This window comes from Dendrobates tinctorius, unplaced genomic scaffold (genome assembly GCF_039654945.1).
Source record: "Dendrobates tinctorius isolate UK_male_01 unplaced genomic scaffold, ASM3965494v1 ptg000070l, whole genome shotgun sequence".
NCBI lineage: Eukaryota > Metazoa > Chordata > Amphibia > Anura > Dendrobatidae > Dendrobates > Dendrobates tinctorius.
Window position 1 is genome coordinate 16,748,289 of NW_027361738.1, and position 17,409 is coordinate 16,765,697.

General features: G+C 43.4%; 1 long non-coding RNA gene across 1 annotated transcript in view; it reads left to right on the forward strand.

Moving 5' to 3' along the window:
• Positions 1 to 1,276: 1,276 nt before the first annotated feature.
• Positions 1,277 to 17,409, forward strand: part of LOC141095909 (uncharacterized) — a 72,799-nt gene continuing 56,666 nt past the window's right edge. Inside the window, exon 1 of the long non-coding RNA XR_012233494.1 lies at positions 1,277 to 1,428. This is a non-coding gene — a long non-coding RNA (uncharacterized lncRNA). The remainder of the gene's footprint in view (positions 1,429 to 17,409) is intronic.

Here is a 17,409-nt window from a genome sequence, read left to right on the forward strand (position 1 = left end):
GACCTCCTAATCTCCCCTGAGCCAGTGTCCCTGCACTCCTTACATTCCCTATGCCGGTTTCGCACCGGGCGCCGCACGCGTACCTCAACGCCCTAGCTCGCCCTGACCCTAAACCCTCACTAGGGAATAGGTCGGTGTGGAAACTAATCCCACCACTGCACTAATAACACACATGAGGAAAGAGACAATACAGGGGAAACACCACTTAGCTTTGCTCTGTTGCGTGCGCTCCTAGCAACAGAGCCCTCCACCTGAGTGCATCTTCTCCTCCACCTGGATCCATCACCATAACAGGATCCTCCACCTTAGTGCAGCCTTGGAGCAGAGTCCAACACCAGTTGCAGCTGCTTAGTACCAGAGTCCCAAGGAAGTGTTCAGCTTCTGCCACGAAGTCAAGCATGCTTGAGTCCAGCTCAGCGGCCAAGTCCCACATGGTGAGTGCCACTCTCCATAGTAGCCACTCCACCAGACCATGCAGACACTTCCCGCTGACTCCATCACTGCGACCCCACCACGCCATGCGAGCCCTTCGTCCAGACACCATAGCTGCAACACGTCCCCCCTGGCTAAGCTGCGCAGGACTCCTCACCAGCTCCATCCTTCCTCCAGGCTCTCCCACACAAAGTGAAAGCAATCTCACAATATCACAGGCCGTGATTGCACACCTCTAGCACACCTTTATAGGGTGTCACACCTAATACCTAATTAAGTGCACAAAAACCCAAAGTGCAATACCACAACCACCACCAGGGACAGTCAAAACACCTTTGAACTTAACCAAAGTAAAAAAAGTTCAGTTTGTGCTTTTAATACCGCCAGATCCAACACTGGATCATGACAGCACCTCTGCACTAGCGTCCGATGGTGTCACGCCTCACGGCACAATCATATAGCGGCAGTAGTTACCGCCGCGCTACAGTTAGCAGCACTTGCCGGCGTCCGTGGTAGCGACGCCACACGCACGGTAGGTCAAGACGGACACCGACCTCAAACTAACAGGCTCGGCGTTTATGCTTTAACGGCCTCTGTGAGTTCAGCAGAGTCCGCTCTGCGTACCCCGGGTGACGTTTAACCCGAGCGCAGTATACCGCCTTATAGCGAGTCCGCCATTACTCTGCAGCGGTTGTTACACCTACTGCACGGTGGACCCCGGGCGGCGAACGCACTTCCTATTTATATTTAGTGCTTTCCGCCGTCCCTAACAATTATAGCACCATCTAGTGGTGGCTGAATTTATAGCAGTGTTTTTTGATTGCATTATATAGTCTGTGCCTTTAACAGAAGCAATGCATATGGGAAGGAAGCAATGTATTCTGGGATGAAGAAGGGCCATTTTGCTTCTGTGTATATCATAGGATGCACGTGTTTACCTGTCCTCCATCTTAATTCTCCAACTTGAATTCGTTATCCGGGTAAATAGAATATCTGGTAAGCTCAATCTTTCTTACAATGCAGTGTGTGTGCAGAGAGTTTATTAGCTGAATTCAGTATTTGTAATTAGACACCTGTGTTTTTTCTATGTAGATTGCATCACACTAAATGCTTCCTGTTAACTGCGTGATCATCTGCTCAATACTTATGTATGTCATTGTATTCTTTACAGTTTTACCGCGCATGTTCTATACTCTTCACAAATAAACAAGTTAGACTACAGAGAACAGTCTGCTTATTTTGGAAGACAGAGCTGTGGTTTATACTGTATGCTGGATTGCACATCTTGTCAGCGTGCCTGAAGGCAGAATAGCACAGCTCTGTCTATAGAAAATGGCTGTCAATATTCATGTCAATTCAGCTGCATTTCTGACAATCCATTTGAGTAGTCATGACGACTGATAAATTAAGTAAAATTAGTTTATCCAATGATTAGATAAATTAGATGATTCACTTACAGGACTAATTTACTTACATAGGTTGGCATGGATACATTACAATTGCATCCTTTTTTGTGCAATGCTAGCGGTACAGAAATATCTGTATAGTTGCGTTCTCACTTTCCTATTGATGTTTTGTTTTTTTATATATATACATTATATTTATATATATATATATATATATATATATATATATATATATATATATATATATATATATTATATAAAGCTCAATGTGGGTGTGTATGTATGTGTGTGTGTGTGTGTATGTCCGGGATTGGCATCCGCACTGTCGCAGCTACAGCCATAAAATTTGGCACAGTCACACGTCTGGACCCCCAAGAGTGTCCTAGGCTATGTTGTGAGGTGAAATTTTAACCCCGCGCATTCCAATTCACCAAACAAATTTGCCCCTATCTACATAATGGGGAAAAAGTGTGTGTGTATCAAGCCCCGCCCCTCATTATGATGTCATAATGGTTGCCATGGCGACGCTGATGTCATCATAGGTTTAAAAAACTGAAGTCTGAACTGAGAAAGTAAATTAATGTGTATGCACAGTGTAAGTGCATATTAACACATGACCATTAACCAGAGAAAACAAAAAGAAAAAAACACAAATATCCTGAAATAAAAAGTAAAAAATAAACTGCAAATAATGCGTAAAGGTAATAATAATAACAAGGGTATTTAGTAAGCATAATTTTGATCAAAATAGTGTGCAAGTCATCCCGCCACGTCACGGCAACCCTTGTGGGACAGTCCTACTCTAGTATTTAAAACCTTTTCACTTGCCAAGTGATGTGAATGTGAACAAGAATCGAGGGACTGACAGTTCAGACTTCAGTTTTTTTATCCATTTCATTGTGCATTCAGTGCATATAAAGGCTCATTCAGACGTCAGTATTTGGTCAGTATTTTGCATCAGTGTTTGTATGCCAAAGCCAGGGATGGAACTTACCGAGAAAAAAATATAATTGAAAGACTGACTCCTGTTCCTTATTTTGGAGACATTCCTGGTTTTGGCATACAAATACTGATGAAATACTGATCAAAAATACTGATGTGTGAAAGAGGCCTAAGGGTGTCACCGCCCTCTTTCTGAGCTGGGAAAACCATCCAGTCTGGCCTATGCTTTTACTAGTGTGTCAGTCCCTCGATCCTTGTTCACATTCACGTCACTTGGCAAGTGAAAAGGTTTTAAATACTTGAGTAGGACTGTCCCATAAGGGTTGCCGTGACGTGGCGGGATGGCTTGTACATTATTTTGATCAAAATTATGTTTACTAAATACCGTTGTTATTATTATTACCTTTATGCATTATTTGCAGTTTATTTTTTACATTTGATATCAGGATATTTGTGTCTTTTACTTTTGGTTTTCTCTGTCATCATAGGTTGCAAGCCCCGCCGCTCATTATGATGTCATAATGGTTGACTATGGGATGGAGGATGTGTGATGGGTATATGGGCACTGGACTATGGGATGGAGGATGTGTGATGGCTATATGGGCACTGGACTATAGGATGGAGGATATGTATGACGGGTATATGGGCATGGGATTATGGGATGGAGGATGTGTGATGGGTATATGGGCACTGGACTATAGGATGGAGGATATGTATGGCGGGTATATGGGCATGGGACTATGGGATGGAGGATGTGTGATGGGTATATGGGCACTGGACTATAGGATGGAGGATGTGTATGACGGGTATATGGGCATGGGACTATGGGATGACGGATATGTATGATGGGTATATGGGCACGGGACTATGAGATGAAGGATGTGTGATGGGTATATGGGCACTCGACTTTGGGATGGCGAATATGTATGATGGGTATATGGGCATGGGACTATGGGATGGAGGATGTGTGATGGGTATATGGGCACTCGACTATGGGATGGAGGATATGTATGATGGGTATATGGGCACGGGACTATAGGATGGAGGATAATTATAATTTGTTATAACTAACCACAGTTAGTTACTATGCCCGGGCAGCGCAGGGCTCTTCAGCTAATATATATATATATATATATACATATACCGTATTTTTCGCTTTGTAAGACGCACTTTTTTCCCCCAAATTTGGGGGGAAAATAGGGGTGCGTCTTACAATGCAAACATACGTCATACGTTTTTTGGGCTGCCGCTGCGGGTGTCCGTTACTTGCCGCCACCGCGCTGGGTCCTCCTGGTGCTGCCGCCGCGCTGGGTCCCTCAGGTGCTGCGGCCGCCGTGCTGTGTCCCCCGGAGCCTGCCGCCGCCACCGGGCTCTGTCCCGTGCTGCGTGGGGGGCTCTGCCGTTCCATCCATGCCTGCGCGGTGGCTTGCTTCCTGGAAAATGGCCGCCACGCAAGCGCAGATGGAGATCTCAGCACTGAAATCTCGGCTGCCCAAAAAACGTATGTTTGCATTGTAAGACAGTGGCGGCAGCACCAGGTACAGAGTGGGTGACAGCACCCAGGGGACAGAGTGGGCAACAGCACCCAGGGGACAGAGTGGGCGACAGCAACCCGGGGACAGACCGGTAAGCAATAAGACGCCTGGATTATAAGAAGCACCACCATTTTATTAAAAAACGTTTTTTCCTATTTTTCTCCTCAAAATTTGGGGTGCGTCTTATAATCCGGAGCGTCTTATAAAGCGAAAAATACGGTATATATATATATTGTATATATATATTTTTTCAAAATAGAGACAGTTTGTGAAATGCTTAGTGACATAGTAAAATAGTTATATGGAGTGAAATGCAGGAATACAAATTGAGTGTTTCAAAAATGACTGTAACCACTGCAGTTGGCATACAGCTTGTAAGAAGTGGAGATGCGGGAACTGGGAAGTGCAACAAAAATAAAAGAGAGGAAAATGTAGCAGGTCAAAGTTGTGCTAAAAATGTTTTAATATGTGCAAATTTAATGGGCCTAAAATGGGAATGCAACCATGGAAGACCCAATTGCTGTGTTGTCCTAAATAAGCAGGAATGTATGTGTTTAAATAAGCTGGATTTTAAAAATACTGATAAAGCAGCAAAATCACTTAAGGGACCCCATACATAACAGATAACTGTTGGTCTATTTGAGATTTTAGCTGATCTTTGTGTCACCCAACTCATCCATACACAAAACGGACATATAATAGGTGTAACATGTGAATTCACACAGGCCCAAGAGGTAAGTGGAGAGGCACTTCCACTCCAAAAGAAGGAGGTATTGTGTTCTATTATGAGATATTGGACTGTAAAGAGCCCATTCAGTTTATTGTTCTTGCACATGTACCATCTCCTGTTGATGGCCGCTCCTACTGATGAGTGGTGCAAGAGATCCCCTGCCAGACTCCTCTAGTGGTGGCCCACCAATCCAAGAACAAAAAAATCAGTAGCCTGAAATCAAGCATGCAAGATGCATATCTCCTCTGACATCATCTGTTAGAGGAGAGTCGGTAGATCCCATACTCATTAGACTATTGACCGAGCCCACCAATATCAGTGGGTTCAACTGACGTTGTTCTAATGTGTATGGGGGCTTTAAGACAGCTGTATAGCAGGGGGCTAATAAGCCCTAGTGGGGATGATAGGGAATTGGTATGCGCATATTTAATGAGCGGGTGCCATTTGACAGCTGAAGCAGGAAGAGAGCAGCGCCGACAAACATGGAACAAGCAGGGGAGCTGCAGAGAAGGGTGAGTATGATCTGACACCCCCGCTCCCCCTCCCCCGCCGATCCCCCCCGGTATATGGCTCGTGTATAAGCCGAGAGGGGGACTTTCAGCCCAAAAAAATGGGCTGAAAATCTCGGCTTATACACGAGTATATACGGTACATCTGCATGGAATCTACATTATGTTTTACTCTTTTTTAAATTCAAGCTGCATAAATAATTTTTTATCACATATCAATATTCCTCCCTTAACTACATATAGTAACAATGCACAAGAACTTTAAAACCACAAGCTTAAATGAATTCCTATCTCATTAAAGTGGATGCATTATTAATAATATTGCACTGCTGCCAGCTGGTATGACTCACAATTTATTCTACAATAATTAGTTTTTTTTCATTCCTTACGAAAATTTCATTTTGAGTGTCTTTATCTCGATGGGGTGTGAAGAATAGGCATGTATCTCTGTTTTTGGCATTCAAACAAATATGCATTTGCTAATATGAAACCAGTAAATGTTTTAGTAATTATCTTTAATCATAATATATGTAAAAGTGCAATATGCAGGAGAGCTTTACCCAAAGTAAAAAGGATCTAATGAATTCCATATACTGTTGGTTAGATGGAAAACAACGCAAAATGACAATATCTCTGGTACATTTTTCATTCGTTGCACTGAGCTGGCCTGAGGCTTGTTTAACAGTGCACCAGATGTTTCTTTGAGAAATGTATTTGTCTTTGTGTGATGACAGATGCGCTCTGAAATCTTACTGTATGTAATGATAGAGTTTGCCATTTCAAATCAGGAAACTCAATTTGTTTCCATACAAGTAAGGAAAGAGGGTAAACCCAGGAACAAGGCACTATAATAGCTGATGCTTCCACTGTTTACAAAATAATATAGGATTGCATTTTACTATTAACCACACCTGTCATGCCGAAATCAGTATACTCATATACTAGGAGAATAACATTTCTACTTGTTCATCCAGATATTGCTTAGAATTAAAATTAAAAGCAAGTTTAGACTACATTTACACCACATTCAATGATTTCAATCAAAGCATTCAGTTGTTAAAAATTTTTTCCCACAAAAGTTTAATGAGATGTTGATAATTTTATAGTCGCAAAGACGAAAAACATGATTTTTTTAAGACCTGTCAAGTATAAACTGACTACCCATAGAATAAACTTAAAGAAGCACTCCCAGTAAAGTTTTTATTGCAGTCATCATATTGTATAGCACTGTGTACTTAGAATTGCTTATTTTGATTTTCTACCCAGCTAATTCTTCTCTTTTCTCTAAATTATGTAGAAACAGTGTAACAGGCTGGGTGCTCGAACCACTGAGCCTCACTGATGTATTCACATTGGCAGCTGAGACTGAACTGGCTGATGTACAGACAGACGGGTACGGCTGATAGACAGGCAGGTGGGCATGGCTGATTGACTTGCAGGAATACAAAAATGCGAGCACTGGGACCTGAGAACTTACAAGAGAGTTTAGGAACAAACGTACAATGTTGCATAAGCACTTCCCTTCTGGTGGAGGTACCCTAAATAATGTCTGTCTCCCAGTTATTGGCTGGGGGCACTATAGGATGACACACGCTGTCCCTTTAAGAGGACGGGAATGTGTGTGCACCCTAAGCACAGTGCCCGGGGATCTGCGCGCAGTGCACACACCCTGGCATCAGTAGCCAGACCAGGAAGTGAGGGACGGGGGCCACATCGGTGAGTAAGTCAGCCTCTCTGTTGAGGAAGAGGGGCAACAGGCAGAGATGCCGGCGCTACACTGCCCTCCCTTTATGCTTCCTCTTTTTCAAGTTCATAATAAATCTCTCCAGGAGTAGAGGGGTATGAATGCTCTACCTGGGCGCCCAGGACCTCTCCTCAGGACTTAACCCCTTCCAATACACTAGAAAAAAAAAAATTTTCTTCTTACCTTCTTGGCCAAAATGTTATCTAACTCTAAAGCATCGTGAGTGCTGACTGGAGCAGCAGGTGTACCAGGATCTTTGAAAAACGAGCTGAAGATGACCGGTTTGAGGAGAGACATATGAAAAGAATTAGGGATCCATAAAGAGGTCGGGAGTTGAAGTTTGTAGGCTATTGAATTAATCTGCTTCAGAACCTTGAATGGACCAATGATGGCCCAGTTCATAGGAGGGTACCCTGAGATGGATATACATAAATAGCCAGACCTTGTCCCCAGGATGAAACAGCGTCGGATCCAGATGTCTCTTGTCTGCATATTTCTTCCATACGTTCTGAGGACTTCAATAATGAGGACTGGGTGTCCATGGTAGTAGACAAAGGGAACGGAACATTGGGATGTTGACCATAGACCACAAAAAATGGAGATTTAGCAGAGTATTCACTGACATGGTTGTTGTAAGAAAATTCAGCCCAATGCAGGAGTTCAGCCCTTTCACTGTGGTGGGCATTGACGTAGTGTCACAAGATGTTGGACAGGATCTGATTGACTCACTGCACCTGGCAATCAGACTGGGGATAGTAGGCCGAAGAGAAATCCAGAGTGACGTTTAGCAGTCTGCAGGTGGCCCTCCAGAAGTGAGAAGTAAACAAGACGCCTTTATCCGAATCAATATGTAGCGGAACGCCATGTAGTCAAAAGATATGTGAAATAAACTTCAAATACTTCAGTGGACGGGAGACCAATATGCTGCCAGGAAGCAAATAGTATGGGCAATGGGAGTAGCCGACCAGTTGGAAGCTGTTTCGGAGACTTGTTTAGGGCACAAGAGGGACAGGCAGAGACAAAATCAGTGATATCCTTATGCAGAGTCAGCCACCAATAATGTTGGGAAATGAGGGGGGCTGTTTTCTTCTCTCTGGCATGGCCAGCTAACTAGGATGTGTGACCCCACAGAAAATCTTTCTTCCTATCTTGTTCTGCAATGCAACGTTTTTCCGAAGGGAGCCAAGACAAATCAAATGGAGCAACTGTAATAATCTTGGGGACCTCGATGATGTGTTTAAGCTTCTCCTCCTGGTTGGAAGCCTAGAATGATCTGGAGAGAGCATCATCAGCCATCTGAAATATGGAGAGTGAAGTTGAAGTGAGAGAAGAACAAAGACCACCTAGGTTGTCGAGGGTTTAGTCGCTGTGTGGATCTCAGATAGGCAAGGTTCTTGTGGTCAGCTTATATAACCACTGGGTGCATCACCCCTTCCAGCAAGTATCACTACTCCTTCAGAGCCAGCTTAATCGCAAGCAGTTCTCAATCTCATATAGAATAATTGCATTCAGGAGCAGAGAAGATCTTCCAAAAGAGGCTGCAGGTCACCATGTGACCAGACAAAGACTTCTGAGGCAGAACAGCACCAGCCCCTGAGGAGGAAGCATCCACCTCCTGAAAGAATTGTCTGTTATTATTCTGCTGATGCATCACAGAAGCCAAGGGGAAGGCCTGCTTGAGAGATACAAAGGCGTTTTGTGCTTCCACCGCTTTATATTGGCCACCTTGCAGGTCAAGGCAGAAATAAGAGCGGTATGAGAGAAGCAGGGAGGTATCAATTGTTGATAGTAATTTGTAAACCTGAGAAACCACTGAATGGCCTTTAGACTAGATGGGACCACTTCAGGATGGCGGATATCTTCTCAGGATCCATTTTCAGGCAGGTCTTGGAGACGATGTACCCCAGAAATGGAAGAGAGGTCTGCTTGAAGATACACTTTTCATATTTGGTGTATAGACGGTTTATTCTAAACCTTTGCAGAACCTTGCAAACGTTCCTCCTGTGTGTTGGCAGATCAGGAGCGAGCACCAAGATATCATCTAGGTAAACTATCACACTATCACACGCAAGTAGTGGAGGTCCTGGAAGATATCCTTGACCAGTTCTTGGAAGACTGCTGGGGAATTACACAGACCAAACGCCATAACGGGATACTTGTAATGGCCGACGCGGGTGTTAAAGGCCGTCTTCCTTTTATCTTTCTGGTGAATTTGAACCAAGTTATATGCCCCTCAAAGGTCGAGTTTTGTTAAGACTTTGGAAGCTTTCAGGCGATCAAATAGATCGGACATGAGAGGCAGAGGATATTTATTCTTAATCGTGATTTGATTGAGACCCCTATAGTCAATGCAGGGTTGTATAGAACTGTCCTTTTTCTTTACAAAGAAGAAATCGTCTCCTTCCGGGGAGGAAAATTTCTGGATAAGACTCCTGGCAAGGTTCTCTTCAATATATTCGGACATGGCCTGGATCTTGGCCTATGACAATGGATAGATTCTGCCTCGTGGAGGGGATGCACCCAGCAGAAGGTGAATCGAACAGTCGTACAGCCTATGAGTTTTAGCCTCAGCCTCGTTTTTATGAAAGATGTTCGTGTACATCCAATATGCTGCAGGAAAACCAGGAAAATTAGAGGGAGAAGTCAGAGGTTGGACTGGACGAATGGGAGCAAGACAACAGGTAAGTCAAATAGATTCATGAGGCCTCAGACGGGATCCTAATAGGACGTGTGCATTTTGAAGAGTTCTGCTCACACCGACGCGGCATCCACCGCTGGATCCAACCAGCGATGGATGCTGCGCCGGTGTGTGCAGAACTCCTCGAGACTCACACGTGCTATTAGGACCCCCTCTGAGGCCTCATGAATCTATTTGACTTACCTGTCATCTTTACAGGTCCAATTAGGACCCCATTCTAGGGCCTCTTCTGAATTTATTTTACTTACCTGTCATCTTTACAGGCTAACATCATCAGCTCTATCGTATACTTACCGCCAATTTTCTCATTTGAGCAGTCGGACTGATGAAGGTCCATCTGGGACCGAAACGTCTCTTGTCTTTGTATGTACTGACTGCAATTAAAATTTTCTTTGGATTATTCTATTAAGTTGAGTGTCAAGTTTTATTCTTATACTTACTGGCTTGGGAACCTACTTGTGCACCACTTCACTAAGGCTGTGCTACATTCTACACCATACAATATATTAAGAGCATACAAATTTTGATGGGAGTGCTTCTTTAATGCCACTTATACTACACAGTCAAACATGTAAAAATAAATGACCCCATGGGATCATTCAGACATCAGTGATTTTTCTTACATGCAAACAACTGAGCGATTTTCATCAGTGTTTTAGATCTAAAGTAATTTTCATCAGTGTTTGGTCAGTGTGTCAGTTTTTTCCATCTGATTTTCATCAGGTTTTATTTTGAGCGAAAAGTTTTCTCAGGCTTCTTCTAGGAAACTAATATGAAAATAGACATGGCATCCAAGCGTTCTCCAATTTTTTCTATTTTCTACACGGCCCATAGACTTGCGTTGCTGAGTTTGATACGTGACTTGCATCATAATCGGAATTGTTTCCATGCTTTCGTGTGAGCCACTCAGTCTGCAAAGATACATGAACATGTTAATAGCCCTAATAGGTGCAAGTTTAATTCATGAAAAACACGTATAGAACTGCAAAACCGATATCTTCATGAGTCTCAACTGCTGAAAAATTAAAACTTTTATTCTTTACCATCTGCCACACATGTCAAAATCATCAGAACACCAGTTTGCAAAATGGGGTGACTTCTTGGCAGGTTTCACTTCATGCCAAAGCGAAATGATGCTCCTTCTTTTCTGACCTTTGCCATGTTCCTAAACAGTAGTGTACCATCACTTATAGGGTGATGCTTTACTTGGGAGAAAATTCATAATATATTGTGGGTTAACTTTTTTCTTATTACCACTTGTAAAAATTAAATACTTTGTGCTAAACTACATAATATTGTAACAAATGTGATTTTTAATGTTCACAAGCCCAATCATCAATTACCTAACCTTTGAAATGTCTGTGGAGTAAAAATGTTCACTTCATCACTTGATGTTGTTTCCAATATAGGGTTACTTCAGGGGGGTTTCACTTTACTAGTACCTAAGAGGTTCTGAAAATGTTATATGGAATCCAAAATTTGAGTGGCAAAGGCCAGATCGATGTCCTTTCTTTCCTGAGACCCAAACAGTAGTTTATGATGGCATATAGGGTATCACTGTATTGTGGAAAAATTGTGTAATAAATTCCATAGTACTTTTTCTCATACTGAAGTGACTGCAGACTTTTATCAGAAGATCGGACAACCCCTTTAGCCACTTTGTGTGTATTACTATCTATTTTAAGGACAGACACATAAAAAGTAAAAAAATTCAAATTCATTTGTATTTAATATTTTCACAATCTAAATTTACTATTAATTCAAAGTATGTCGCTTGTCGTGACCTCCTCGCTGTGTGTTATCACAGGTGGAATAGCGACCCTGGGAGCTCTGACATAACATCCACTAGAATCTCAATGAGTCAGCGGAGGGGGTGAGACCCTGTGGTGTGCACCATTTTGAGTAATTGCTGGAGTTGTTCTGTTTGCTATTGGGTGTTTTGGTTCAATAAAGCTTGGCCACACTGTTTTACCCTAACCCTGTGTTGTCTTTGTAGTGTCCTGCCCACAAGGAGATAGAGCGGGCGTTCAGTGGCATGAGCCCTGGTCCATGCAGTCTAGCTAAAGACAGCCAGGCCAGCGGACGAGAGCACCCACTAACCCCGTTTATCCACAGTATGTGTCACAAAAACAATCTCAAAACCACATAAAGGCATTCTAAAGTTTTTGTGATTCAAAGTGACACAAGTAAAATTTGAAAAAAGGGGCTGCCCCAAAACAACCCGTATAAACAGCATTAAGGGGTTAATATTGTTCTAGTAAATCTTCATTAAAGAACCCCTCAAAATTCAGTGTGAACACAAAGTCACTGGAGTCATGTACTTAGATTATGCATGTCATCCTAGTATAAATGTGTAATTGCACATCAAAGTAATGGGAATATTGTGTTTCCAGTTAAATCTGAGAGGTTATGCAACAGTATATGCAGTTGTTTGACTTATATTATTTCTTTGCATGTCCTTTAGTCCAAAGGACTATGACCAAGTCCTACAGCATCCTTAGTTGCCCTGCCAGACCACATTAAAACCTATTGTATTTTAACTACATTCTCAGAGGAAACACGAAAGTGAAAGAAGTCTGAAAAAAAATAAGGGAAATATAAGACAGATGAAAACACTCTGAAAATGTAGTTGAGAATGATTTCTGGAGGTACATGCATTAAAACTAGAGATGACAGGATTGATTCATGGAGGATCAAGTTTGAAAATGATAATGATAATGCCCTGCAGCTATGACATCTTATGGATTATCATACCTTGTAGAGTCGTGGTCAGTAACTGGGACATCACAGATTGGCGGTTCTCAGTGGTGCACAGTTTGCAAGCCAGAGTTGCTTTCCATCCCCAGACTCAAGGTATCACTTTCTCTCTTCTGTAGATCATAAGCTCTTATGCTCATGGAGTTCTCTCTCCTGTAGAATGTAAGCTCTTATAGCAAGTGGTGTCCGCTCTTTTGTAGAATGTAGGCTCTTATAACCAGTAGTGTCCTCTCTCATCTGTAGAATGTAAGCTCTCATAGTCAGCTGTGTCCTCTCTCTTCTGTAGAATGAAAGCTTTTATAGCCAGTGGTGTCCTCTCTCTTCTCTAGAATGTAAGCTTTTATAGCCAGTGGTGTCCTCTCTCATCTGTAGAATGTAAGCTTTCGTAGCCAGCGGTGTCCTCTCTCTTCTGTAGAATGTAAGCTCTCATAGCCAGCGGTGTCCTCTCTCTTCTGTAGAATGTAAGCTTTTATAGCCAGTGGTGTCCTCTCTCATCTGTAGAATGTAACCTTTCGTAGCCAGCGGTGTCCTCTCTCTACAGTAGAATGTAAGCTCTCATAGCCAGTGGTGTCCTGTCTTCTGTAGAATGTAAGCTTTTATAGCCAGCGGTGTCCTCTCTTCTGTAGTGTAAGCTTTTATAGCCAGTGGTGTCCTCTCTCTTCTGTAGAATGTAAGCTTTCCTAGCCAGTGGTGGCTTCTCTCTTCTGTTGAATGTAGGCTCTCATAGCCAGTGGTGTCAGCTCTTTTCTGTAGAATGAAATCTTTCATAGTAGAGGTGTCTGCTCTCTTCTGTAGAATGTAAGTTTTTATAGCCAGTGGTGTCCTCTCTCTTCTGTAGAATGAAAACCCTCATAGCCACCGGTATCCTCTCTCCTGTATACAGTGTGGGGAAGGTGACTTGACGGACAGACGTGACTGGCAGTAGGAGGGGACGGTTTGTGCACCAGAGACGGAGATTGACAGGATAGAAGGGTGACAGCTGAGAAAGGTAGATAGGAGGGTGTAGTACCGAGAAATGACCACAAGATGGCAGGGGAGAGTAGTTGAGGACTGAACATCAGCTTATGGCTCAGGAAAACGCTTAGTCATGGGGGGCGGGGAGATAGGAACCCAAGAGGGGAATTCCCCAGTGAGAGAGGGGATAAATAGAACTGGTTGGGGTTCCAGACAGGCCAGTCCCGGGAGGAGCTCAGGAAACGAAGACTCAGGACAGAAGACCTGAAACAGTGGAAGAGCTCGACCAGGGGACTGACAGAGAAGAGACAGTCAGGGGGGTGGCCCTGACCCGACGGACCGCAGGACAGAAGAGTCCCTGGGGGTACCGGTTGGACGACGACCTCGGGCAGGTGAAGCGCTGGCGGTAGATTGGTCTAGGACAGCCCCAGCGAAAGATCCACGAGGGACGTTACTTTGACTGGAGCAAAGGTGCAGGTACCCGGGCCTGGAGACAGAGAACTGTAAAGTGGCTGTGGTCGTCAGGAGGACGACGAATAAATCCGGAACTGTTACAACTGAAATCTGTCTCCGCCTCGTCCTTTCATCGCCTGGTGTCTGTGTCATCCGGGGGGGGGTAAGCAGCGGTCCACCCCCCATCCCCAGCCCCTACCACAACAATATAAGCTCTTATAGCCAATGTGGTTCTTTCTCATTTGTAAACAGTAAGCTCTTATAGTCTCTGAGGTTCTCCCTCTCTGTCTCTCTCTCCTCTACCCACTTGTATTTTACAAACTTTCCAGTTTTTAATTTGCGCAAATTTATTTGCTGCAAATCAAATTTTGAGGAAATAATACGTGGTCACCAAATTGCAAAAAGTCCACTCATCTCTAATTAAAACCATTAAGGAAAGTAAATACAGTCCAATAGTAAGCACATAGCTTTCAATACTACCATGAAAGTAAATTTAAGACAAAATAGAATTAGGGGTAGGGTTCTTTTAATTGCCTCCATTAAGCATGGTATCAGTTGCAGTTTATTAATGATTGGCATGTAAATTCTGTTTGCATTCTTTTATACAAGTCAGTTTGTAACCCTATAACAACAGCCATTAGGATGTAATTTAATATAACCTAAGAAAGCCTTCTACAATTTAATTTATGAATTGCCTTGTGGTTGTTTTGCAAAGCTTATACAGGTCATTAAATGATCTTGGTGCCCTGTACCGATGCCAGTAACGCTCATTACCATATACTAAACAATACTTTTTGTGTGCGATTTTACTCTTTGAGTGAGCTTTGCTCAATGTCTGGTTTTCAGATGTTTTATACTCCTAAAATAAAAGTTGTAAGAAATTTTTAAATAGCCTACAAAATAATTTAAATTCAAAGTGCTGAAAATGAAACGCATAATTTAATATTTAGATCAGTTTTTTATTATCATAAACATTTTGCTTGTTTTTACATGACTAAAAAAATCTAAATATTTACCAGGACAATAGGCTGGCATTTCCTGATCTGTACAGCTGCCATTTTATTTTTGCTGAGTAGACTGCGACAGAGTCAGCATATTGATCTCATGATCCACAGATAATGGGGGATTTGGTGCTGTACTGTATTTATGGAACACTAAATATGGCAGGATAGCAGCAGACTTCCACACAGTTGATATTCTGTATGCATCTCCCCTGCCACAACTTAAGCTGGAACATGCAAAACACAAGCCGCGGAGACACCATCACATGTTTCTCAACGCAAGCAATGACTAGCCAGGTCTTTCCCTGGGAAGGAACAACCACGGGAAGGGCAGTCTCCAATGAAGGAAACCACCTATGCCAAAACATGGTATCCATCCACAGACAGCTGTTTCGGCGTATTGCCCCTCATCAGTGTGGAGTAGGAAACTGGCTAGTAGGAGCTAGTCCTTCCCGGGGAAAGACCTGGCTAGTCATTGCTTGCGTTGAGAAACATGTGATGGTGTCTCCGCGGCTTGTGTTTTGCATGTTTTTGCATATTTCCCATAAGGGATGGGGCCATTGCTCTAGAATCACTGCATTGAGAAACATGTGATGGTGTCTCCGCAGTGGTGGATGTTGATCTCCATGAGTTCATTCATCCTCATTTTTCACAGTCTTTTACTAGGCATTGCTCCTACTAGCCTACGTTAGTTACCAGCTGATCGCTGGTCTCCCGCCTGTCACACGCAGCAATGCAGCAATGCATGCTGGCCAGTGGGAGACCAGCGACCAAAAAAATGTCCAGGGCTTTCCTACAGCGATCAGCGATACCGGCAGGGGGGGCAGTCACTGATCGCTGTCACACACAGCGATCTCACTGGTGAGATCGCTGTTGTGTCACAAAACTTGTGACTCAGCAGCAATCTCGCTAGCGAGATCGCTATGTGTGACGGGGCCCTTAGAGGAGAGTGTGGTATCCAGGGCCACTTCTGCCATTAAGCATGATGAGCATCTTGCCTCAGGCGGTGTTCTGAGGAGACTTTTAAGGAGGGATATTTTGATGTCACCAAGGGGTCTTTTTCGGCTGGATGTCCAGAGTGGTTATTAAACAAATAACCATGCAGGGAACCAGTAGAGCACCAGTTCCCTTTCTTCTGCACTGAATTGTGTTTGTGACTTTGAGATGTGCAAATTGTCTCTTCAGAGAGGAAGAGGACTAGAACTCTAGTGCCACCTATAGGAAGTAGTAATCCTAAAAGTCAATGTCGACCCTTTAACGAGCCTTGTAACATGACTTAGGATAATAGCCAAACCAGAATCTCAATTTGCAGACACTGTGTTTCAGAGTACTGCCCCTCATCAGTGCAAAGTGTGAGATCTGGTTTGGCTGTGTGAGAGGCATCTGACCAATATCCAAGAAGTATTGTTTCTCCTGCGGAGATTGACATGCTAAGTATGCCGAGATGAGGAGACTTAAAGCCGCAATCCTCCTCTGGGAAATAAGCAAATTGTCTCTTCAGAGAGGAAGAGGACTAGAACTCTAGTGCCACCTATTGGAAGTAGCATCCTAAAATTCAATGTCAACCCTTTAATGAGCCTTGTCACATGACTTGAATGAAAGCCAAACCACTTCATGCTTAGCATGTCAATTTCCACAAGGAGAAACGATACTTCGTGACTTTCAGATCCAAATGCAATTAAAGACTTGAGTGTCTGAACAGGGAAAAAAGGAGCACTCTTTCGCTCCCTGCCCCAAATTTCAGCAGCATTATGTCAGTGAATGGAAGCACTCCATGGAGCCAAAGATTTTAGGGACTTTTTTAAAGACAGGGCAGGAATGTTATTGTGAGGGCACAGTATGGGGGACAGTGTGTAGAGAAAGTTGGAGAGGGGGCACAATGTAGAGAGGAAGGAGCATGAGGGGAAAGTATAGATGGGGAACACTGTGGGGGATAGTATGGAGAGGCTGCATCATACGGAGGACAGTGTGATGGACAGTATGGAGATAGAGCAGCATGTGTAATAGTATGGAGAAGGGCAGCGTGGGTGAAAAGCTTGAAGAGATGGCAACATGGTGGACACGATGAGAAGGTGCCAGTGTGTGGGAACAGTATGGAGAGGGGCAGCAAGTGGGACAGTATAGAGAGGAGGAAAAATACAATTCTGAGATAATAGGGAGAGGTGGCAGTGTGGAAGGACAGTATGGACATAGGAGCAGTGTAGGGGGACAGTCTGGAGAAAGGAGCAGCTTAGAGGAGAGTTTAGAG